An 8,065-nucleotide genomic window follows, 5' to 3' on the forward strand; every position below is an offset into this window, starting at 1 on the left:
AATCTTTGTTCAGACTATCCAAATTACAATGAAGAAGAAAATTAACATGATGAAGGTATAAAAATTTATTTTATTTCTGAGGTTTTGATTCTTAGCTGATTTTAGGGTCTAATGATTGATTTTGTTCATGATTAATTGGAAGAGATTTTGTGCTCTTTTATTTCGTTAATTTGTCAGATTTTGTAAATACAAAGATTTGGATTTGGTGAACATGTTTGTTCCCAACTTTGCAAAACATTTTTATTTTAATTTAATTTAATTAAAAATAAAGAAACAATTTAATATTTGTGTTACTCAGTTATTAATTTTCGAAAGCAGCAACTCCAAGCTTATATAATTATGGACATGCGGCAATTGAAGAATCCCATTTGTAATTTAAAAAAAGAATGAAAAATCTTTTTTCAAAATTTCCATATTCAAAGCTTAATTGCAATGTTGGCAACAAACATCAACAATTTAATGCTTGCATTTTGTCTGTAAGTTGGACATTCAATGACTTCATCAACTCAATGTTTCGTTAAGAGACTGTCGGATATATTTTGACATTTTCTGATCGAAAATATGTGAAGATTGACTCGTAAACTTGTGCTTTTCTTATTCTATTAATGCTTGAACTATTTTGTGAATGCCCAAATCCCAATTGAAATAATAATAATAATAACAACAATAAATATAATAATAAAAGAAAATGAAAGTACAAGTTATGATGTCACCTAAAATCATCTACCACAACAAATTCAAAATTAAGAGCACAATCTTTTTTAAAATTAAGGTCTATCTAAAATTAATTTTGAGAGACTCAAAAGGAATTTTGAAAAACCAAAAGTTAATTATGGTATTTAATAAACCTTTTCCAAAAAATCACTCTTAATAAAACCACTATATCCTACGGTAACTTTTGAAAAACAGAGGATATGATTTTGAGAATCAATCTTATATTTAATATAATTCTATATAGATCTTCATATATATTATAAAAATCCTTATGTGTGTGTGTTTATAAAAATCTAAATAAATTTTATTTAATATTATGTCTAATTCAACCATTTGCATTCTTATAGTAGCTTAACAATAATATTTACTAAATACATATGACTGCTTTTAAAATTTACAGCACTTTTAAAAATAAATTTTACTAAATATTTAACTAGTTCTATTTAAAGCTAATTATTTCTACAACATAATTAACATAAAATTCATAATATTACCAAATTAATCCTTAATCCTTCTACTTATTTCATATACTACCATTCTCTTGTGTTGAATAACTATTTTTTGAGTTGTCGTAAGTTACATGCCTTCAACTTAGAACCAAAACAAATTAATTCAAAATGCTAGGCCAAGAGAAAACAGTGTTGGGCTTTCTTTTTCTGACCCAAATGAATTCAAGCTACCCTGGACAAAAGTGGGCACGGGCTAAGCCGAATCTTGAATATCATTTTTTAACCCTTAAATAATACATTACAATCTACCTTAATTTTGTGCGGTATTATCTTCTCCACATTTTTGGAAAGGTATGGAAAGGGTTAAACGACTCGTAATTTCTCATTTTAATAATACCATCTTGTTATTCTATCTATTTAGTATCCAAGTTTCATTCGATGGTTTAATAATTTTTTTTATGATGCGCCAGAATCCACCTTCATTTACGATGCATGGAGAAGTAGAGAATTCAATGACAATAATTTGATTCATTGTGCACAAAATCAAACTATGAAGAAGTGAAAATTTCAATATTGCTTTTCATTGTACACGTATATTCACAAATACAAACTAGCCTTGAATAAGACTTACAAATTCTGCAAGCAGTGATCTTAGCAAAACAAGGAAGGAGATAATTCATCATTTAGTAGGGCAATGAATGACAGAATCAAGTAGCTTGTACTCTTAATTTTTATTTTTCTTTAGCAGCCAAATTAGATCATTCACAATTTGCTCGTACATTCCTTGCACAAAATATTGGTCTTACAAGATGACAATATATATCTGTTCATCCAAAAACCCCTTGTTACTTCAAATTTGATTCATAGATGAGCCTGAGAATACATAAAATTAGAAATATGGTACAATTTTCCAATTTTAAAATTAACCTTTAACTCCATAAAAGTAAGCATCAATAGATTGTTTATTCAAAGAGATTAACGCACAGATTATGTTCAAATTTTCTAATGACACAGCCATGGAATGAGATAGAGTAAATCTGAAAAAATGCAGTGAAATTTTATCATAAAAGGAAAGTTCGAAAACCTTTAGTATATGACAAAAGGAAAAATCCATCATGATACGATTGGGAGCAAAACGGTGAGTTTGTATATTTATACCAAACACATCAACAAGTATTATGCGAAGCCCTACAGATCTCAAAGCGACACAGCTTCATAAACAAACAAGATCTTCAAAGGGACTCATAAAGAAATGGAAACCGGGGGGGGGGGGGAGGGGGGGGGGAGGATCTGTAGAAACCAGAAATATGCATGAAATAAACGAAGCACTCATGGGCAGTGTATTTCGACAAAAGTACAGACATACCTTCTGAGAAAACTGAAGGTTACAGATTTCATCATCACTGAAAATGAAATCTTTAGTTAACTCAAAATTTGACATCATATTACCTCATAGATCATAGCCAAAATTGCTTGTCTCGAACCTGGCAACAGATTTTTTTTTTAAAAAAAGGCTAATCACATCCGAAGTTAAAAGTGCTTTAATTAAAAAAATATAATAAAGGGATCTTTTAGTTATGCATTATTCTGTGGCCTTGTGGGAGCAAAGGGTGTATAATTTAGCCACTTATCGCTGCTGCAGCATCATCAAGATTCCAAAACAAAGAGCAATTTGAAGTGAAGCAAGGGGCCAAAAAAAATAAAATAGCCACCATTATCTCCACTCACTAACCCTAATAGTTTGTGAATCTTGATGGTGCTCCAACTGCAAACAGTGGCTGCTATTTCTTTAGACCTTCATCATTGCCACCATCATCATCTGCCATGGAAGTGAAAAAAACAAGAGAGAAAAAGAAAGAGTGACACCTTTGTGAAAAAAACCCTAAACCCAAAAAAACCACCCCATGAAAAGAAAAGTTAAAGAAAAAGCAAAAGGCATACAAAAAATAATTAAATGTTCGAAAGTAAAAACCTAGGTCTAGGTATGTGAAATTATTACAAAACCCCACTTGTTACAAAAAGCCAAAGAAAACTAGAAAAAGGACTCAAAGTAAGAGATAGGATAATTTTGTGAGATGTGAGATTTGAAGAGTGCGAAGGGTGTCAATTTATAGAGATTTTACAAGAGGAAGAGTGGTGAGTAATGAATCGGAGATAAGGGAATTGGTTGGTGCAGAGAGATTGGTCGGTCAAGAGAGAGATATAGAGAGAAGGATTGGGTACCAAGAACAGTTATGCATCATAATCCTAGATACCAAATTTACCAAAAGCTAATTAATTCACTGTGACCCAGCTCCTGTTTTTGTACAGATGTTAATAGAACAGTGGCCCAATTTGAGAAAGGATAGTGAAAACTTACCATATAGTAATACTGGGGGTTTGGTTTTGTTTGTGATTGTGTGGGATATAAGCTTGCGTTGCGTCTTCAAGAATCAAGTTGTAGAGGTGAGGTGACAGGGCCTTGTTCTTTTGAACTGACTCTGACTTGACCCCTTGGCCAAATAATTAAAGGTGGCGCCTTTGCCCTATCTAGGGTTTCAGATTTTCAGATGCTTCGTCGTTTGGAGCCCTAACTTTTTCATTTTGAGTTCCTATTCTTCTTGCTATATTCTTGAAGGAAGTTTTGCAAGTTTATGGCTTTTAATGGATCCTTTTTAAGTTTTTATGTTTAGTCTTGGTCCTTTTAGACTGCCGAGAGCTCATTTCTACTTCTCTCTTAGTCTCTCATCAATGCCTCTGATTCTTTTTACATTTTTTTATAAGGCCATATGCATGTGTTGTAATAGATTGATTTGCTCATTTACTGAAACATAATTACACAAGACATGAAATTCTTCTATTCCCGAATATGGTATATATTCAATGTGAAGCTAATCAAGTATTTAAGACTATACTTCTCTTGATTGGATTAGCATATCTTAACAATCTCTTTATAGAACTATACCGCATCGTTCTTTCTACTATTACTTGCACGCATACTCAACATTGGCACCATATCTATATATATATATATATATATATATATATATATATATAGTCACGTCTTCTTCGAAAATGTGGCATAGCATATTGAAAAAGATAGAATGTTAGGAAGAAATTAAGTTGAATTTCTCTCTTATTATTATTCTCTAGATCAATTCATTGATTAACAGCAAGCACGCTTAGCACATGAATTGTATCGATTCGATCTTTGGCTCCCTTGCAAGCTCAAAAGTTTTGTGGCGTTTACGTCTAAAACCAATTAATCATTATTCTCGAGTTTGGAATCCAACCTCGCAAAAGAGAGCTAGTGTTGATCATCACTGAGACATGTATCCTCCTCGTACACGTCTCAAATTGCCCCAATTGCCGTGTGCTTTCTTATACTAAGTATTATAACTTTGCAAACGTTTTAAAATTCTAAGTGTCTTAATAAATTCTTTCAAAATTTGACTATTTGTTCCTTTGTTAAAGGTGTTTCAAAAATGGCTGTGATTAAGTAAATAGCTCTAATAGAGCGGATCGAATTGAAAAAGAGAAAAAAATTGTACAAATTATACCTTTTGTTATCGCTTTGTGAAAAATCTTTAAGTATGAATATGTTAGATACCTGCGACTAAATTTGTAAAATAGTATCTCTCTCTAAAAAATTTATTTATTTATTTATTTTTATTACCTTAGAAAGAAAATATTTTGTTACTAATCAACCAGATATTGAGGATTAGTCTATAGGTAAAATCTTAATTATTGATATGGACATTTTCCTCATAAAAAGTGAATCTTTTGTTATAATAGAAGCAGAACTGATGTGGATTATTCAAGAATCGTATACTTCTATGAAATTTTTTCACAGGATTTAGCCAATTATCTTGATTGTTTATACTGTAATATTCAAAACTAAGATTGCCAATTTTTTCCTATTGAAATCGATATATGTCACTTACTCTCTTACAAATTTTTTAATACCCAATAACATCCTTGACAGTATAATTTTATAGTATTACTCTTGATTTTAAGTACACTTGTATTCATATTTATCATAAATTAAATAAAGCCTAAAAATAAAAAAAAAAAATTTTAAATACTAAAAATAAGAAATATATATTTCCATGTGAATAAAAAATTAACAATGAAATTTTTTTCTTTGTACCTTTTATTATTTTTAAATATTTTCTTATAATATTTATATATGTTATATTTGTATTTTTTTTTCTTGCAAGCAATTGTGTATTAAAACAATCAGAAAAAAGCAACAAATTAATCAACGTCGTCTGCCAAGCTATCTGTATTAACCAAATATTAGTTTCATTCTATCAAAATGCTTTAAACAAATTCCTCCCGCCCCAGAGTTAGACAATTTTTTTTTCTCTCATTAAAGATGTTATATATAATTTGCATGATGAAATTATACTGAAGATAAAAGAGGATAGATAATCTACCCTCATAAATGCTCATTAATATATTCTTCAATTGACATCCAACAGAAAATATATGTATTTCAAGTATCAACTACTTGAAGCAATTATGATATTTTTGACAGTGTTATATATTTGCCAACTCATCGATTCGTGCTCCATTAATCTGCTCCATTGCTCTGTCAAATCATGAGGCTTCTTGAATCTCTATTGCTTTTTCAATATATTGATAATTAGAAGGAAAAAAAAAAACTGTAGGGAAGGAGAATGTGACTCGGACCATCATCGTCACATGCCCAGCTAAAAACAAATTAGAGAATAGAGATTGCGAAGAAGCGTCGGTCGGTGGGATAATAATAAATTGAAGAACAAAGCTCTTCTTCTCGTGGTCTACAAAATGTACTTATAAATTTACAAATCCACATGAATTCCTTTTAAAAAAATTACAAATCCATACTTCAAGTACATAAGCATTTTTTTGAAGCAACTATTATTTTTTTTATTCTTTTCAAAAGAGGACCTAAACATCACTTTCAGTAAAATCGAGATAAACTCAATTTAACAAATTATGATTTTTTCTTGAACATAGCTCTCCTGATCTTTTAATAATTCTATACTATGTGTCATTCAATAATAGTATATGGATAGAATTTAATTTATTTATTAAAATTTAACTTATTTATTTTTTATTTATTAATCACCAATCAACAAGTAAATTTCTGTCCAGGAGAAATTCAGATCATGAGAGAATCTTAATCCAGTTCGATACATCCTACAAAATATAATAAAAATTTGAAAAAAATACTACAATTACATTACTTTTTTTTAAAATAGTTCTAGAAAAAAAATAAGAATTATGTTATAACATCATCGGATGACTATTTTTGAAATGATAAATTGATGATAATCAATGGACAACTTATCAAAAACTATTTTCAATAATCATCTCTCACAATATATTTTTGGAAATAACTATTTATTTAAACTATTTATGCAAAAATCGAGCCAATATGTAATCCGAGAAATGCTAGACAAAGACAAACTGACATGGCAAGGGGCAATTGCCCAGGAATCTCGCTGAGCGCTGCACTGGAAATTTCGTACTATACAACAGATGAAGCAGCATATAATTATATTTGTATTGTTATTATATAGTTAGGCTTTGGAAACTAATTAATATTATTGTATAGCTCGGCTTTCTCCAAATAGAAACCCAAATGTTATGAGTCTGCTCATCGTACAGCCTCCTTTCAGTTGCCTTTCCAGTTAATTTCTTCTATATACTCACACGTTACCTCTCTTTTTATTTTTATTTTTTTTTGGGGTCCAAAATTCAGAATTTTGGACCACCACAATCTGCCCTTGTTACCGTATTTTTTTAATATGCATTTCGTCAATAACACAATTAGTTTTAGTATTAAAATTGCAGTCAATTAATATTATAGACCATATTTGTCGAGGTAGAGGCTTGAACGTCTCTCGTTGCTTCAAGCTTTTATTTTTAGTTCAGGAGCTATTTCTAGTTGATAAGAGACATTTATCCTATTCAGTGATAACCTTAAGTTTTTATTTTTCAGTTTAAGAATTATTCACCGTTAATATGACATGTTATTATCAACACTTCCGTCATGTGTAGACTAATCTATTTACCTAGTCTTAGAAGATTGAAAGATAGTTTAAGCATCTAACTTGGATACCATACAAATATTTAGAGACTTATCTTATACTCTAAAATTAGTTTAGGAGTTGAGAGTTGCGTCAAATTCATAATCTTAATCTAAGAATTAGGTGTATATAAATCTTCCTCAACAATAAGGATTTCATTTGTGCATAAATTGGCTGGGATATATCTTATAAAAGCTCATTAGTTTAAATCATAGTCATGTTAGTCATGAATCATGATAATCAATACAATTACTAATGACAACAAAAGCAACAGAATTGACGATGCAGTACCGAGAGAGATAAGAGTTATAAGTAATAAATAAAGGAGTGGGAATAATGAAGAATATCTAGGTAGTCGTGTTGGTGGTAATGAAATTGAATTCAAATCCCATTGAGGGATGAGAAAGGTTTTAAATTTTCAATAATTTGCTTTACTTGGGAAGAATCTGAGTGAGCTTGCATCACACTAACTGTGGGGTTCTTGCCCATCATTTTGCCATTTTTGGCCTCTTTTCAACTTGCGTATTAATTGATGGCATGCAACGCTAAGCTGGCGATGGGCTTGCATTTCTCTGAATCTCTGAGCTATTTGGTTTCAATTGATGTGATGTTGTGATGCCATTAATTGTTTTGCATCTATGAAAATGTCTTGTTACTTGTCAGCTGTGAGTTGACGATGACCTCTATCTCTTTAATATACACTCAAACGCTTCAAATGAAACAGCGGACGAATCAAAAACCAGAAGTAAACTGGTTAAAACACAGTTGCATTTTATTATGATTGCGCGCCTTGATCAATGTACGAGTCAAAAAGTGATATGATTGTTTTATATTTATGGGTTG

At 30.5% G+C, this 8,065-nt stretch overlaps 1 long non-coding RNA gene and 1 other non-coding gene across 2 annotated transcripts; both read right to left on the bottom strand.

Annotated features, from left to right (window-relative positions):
• Positions 1 to 1,714: 1,714 nt before the first annotated feature.
• Positions 1,715 to 3,866, bottom strand: LOC127901743 (uncharacterized). The gene is made up of 2 exons (XR_008054004.1): positions 3,523 to 3,866; positions 1,715 to 2,647 (listed from the first exon to the last, which is right to left on the bottom strand). It is a non-coding gene; the product is annotated as an uncharacterized LOC127901743 (long non-coding RNA).
• Positions 2,777 to 2,939, bottom strand: MIR172C (microRNA MIR172c). Its single transcript, NR_129308.1, has one exon. It is a non-coding gene; the product is annotated as a microRNA MIR172c (primary transcript).
• Positions 3,867 to 8,065: the final 4,199 nt, after the last annotated feature.

Source organism: Citrus sinensis, chromosome 4, assembly GCF_022201045.2.
Source record: "Citrus sinensis cultivar Valencia sweet orange chromosome 4, DVS_A1.0, whole genome shotgun sequence".
Lineage (NCBI taxonomy): Eukaryota > Viridiplantae > Streptophyta > Magnoliopsida > Sapindales > Rutaceae > Citrus > Citrus sinensis.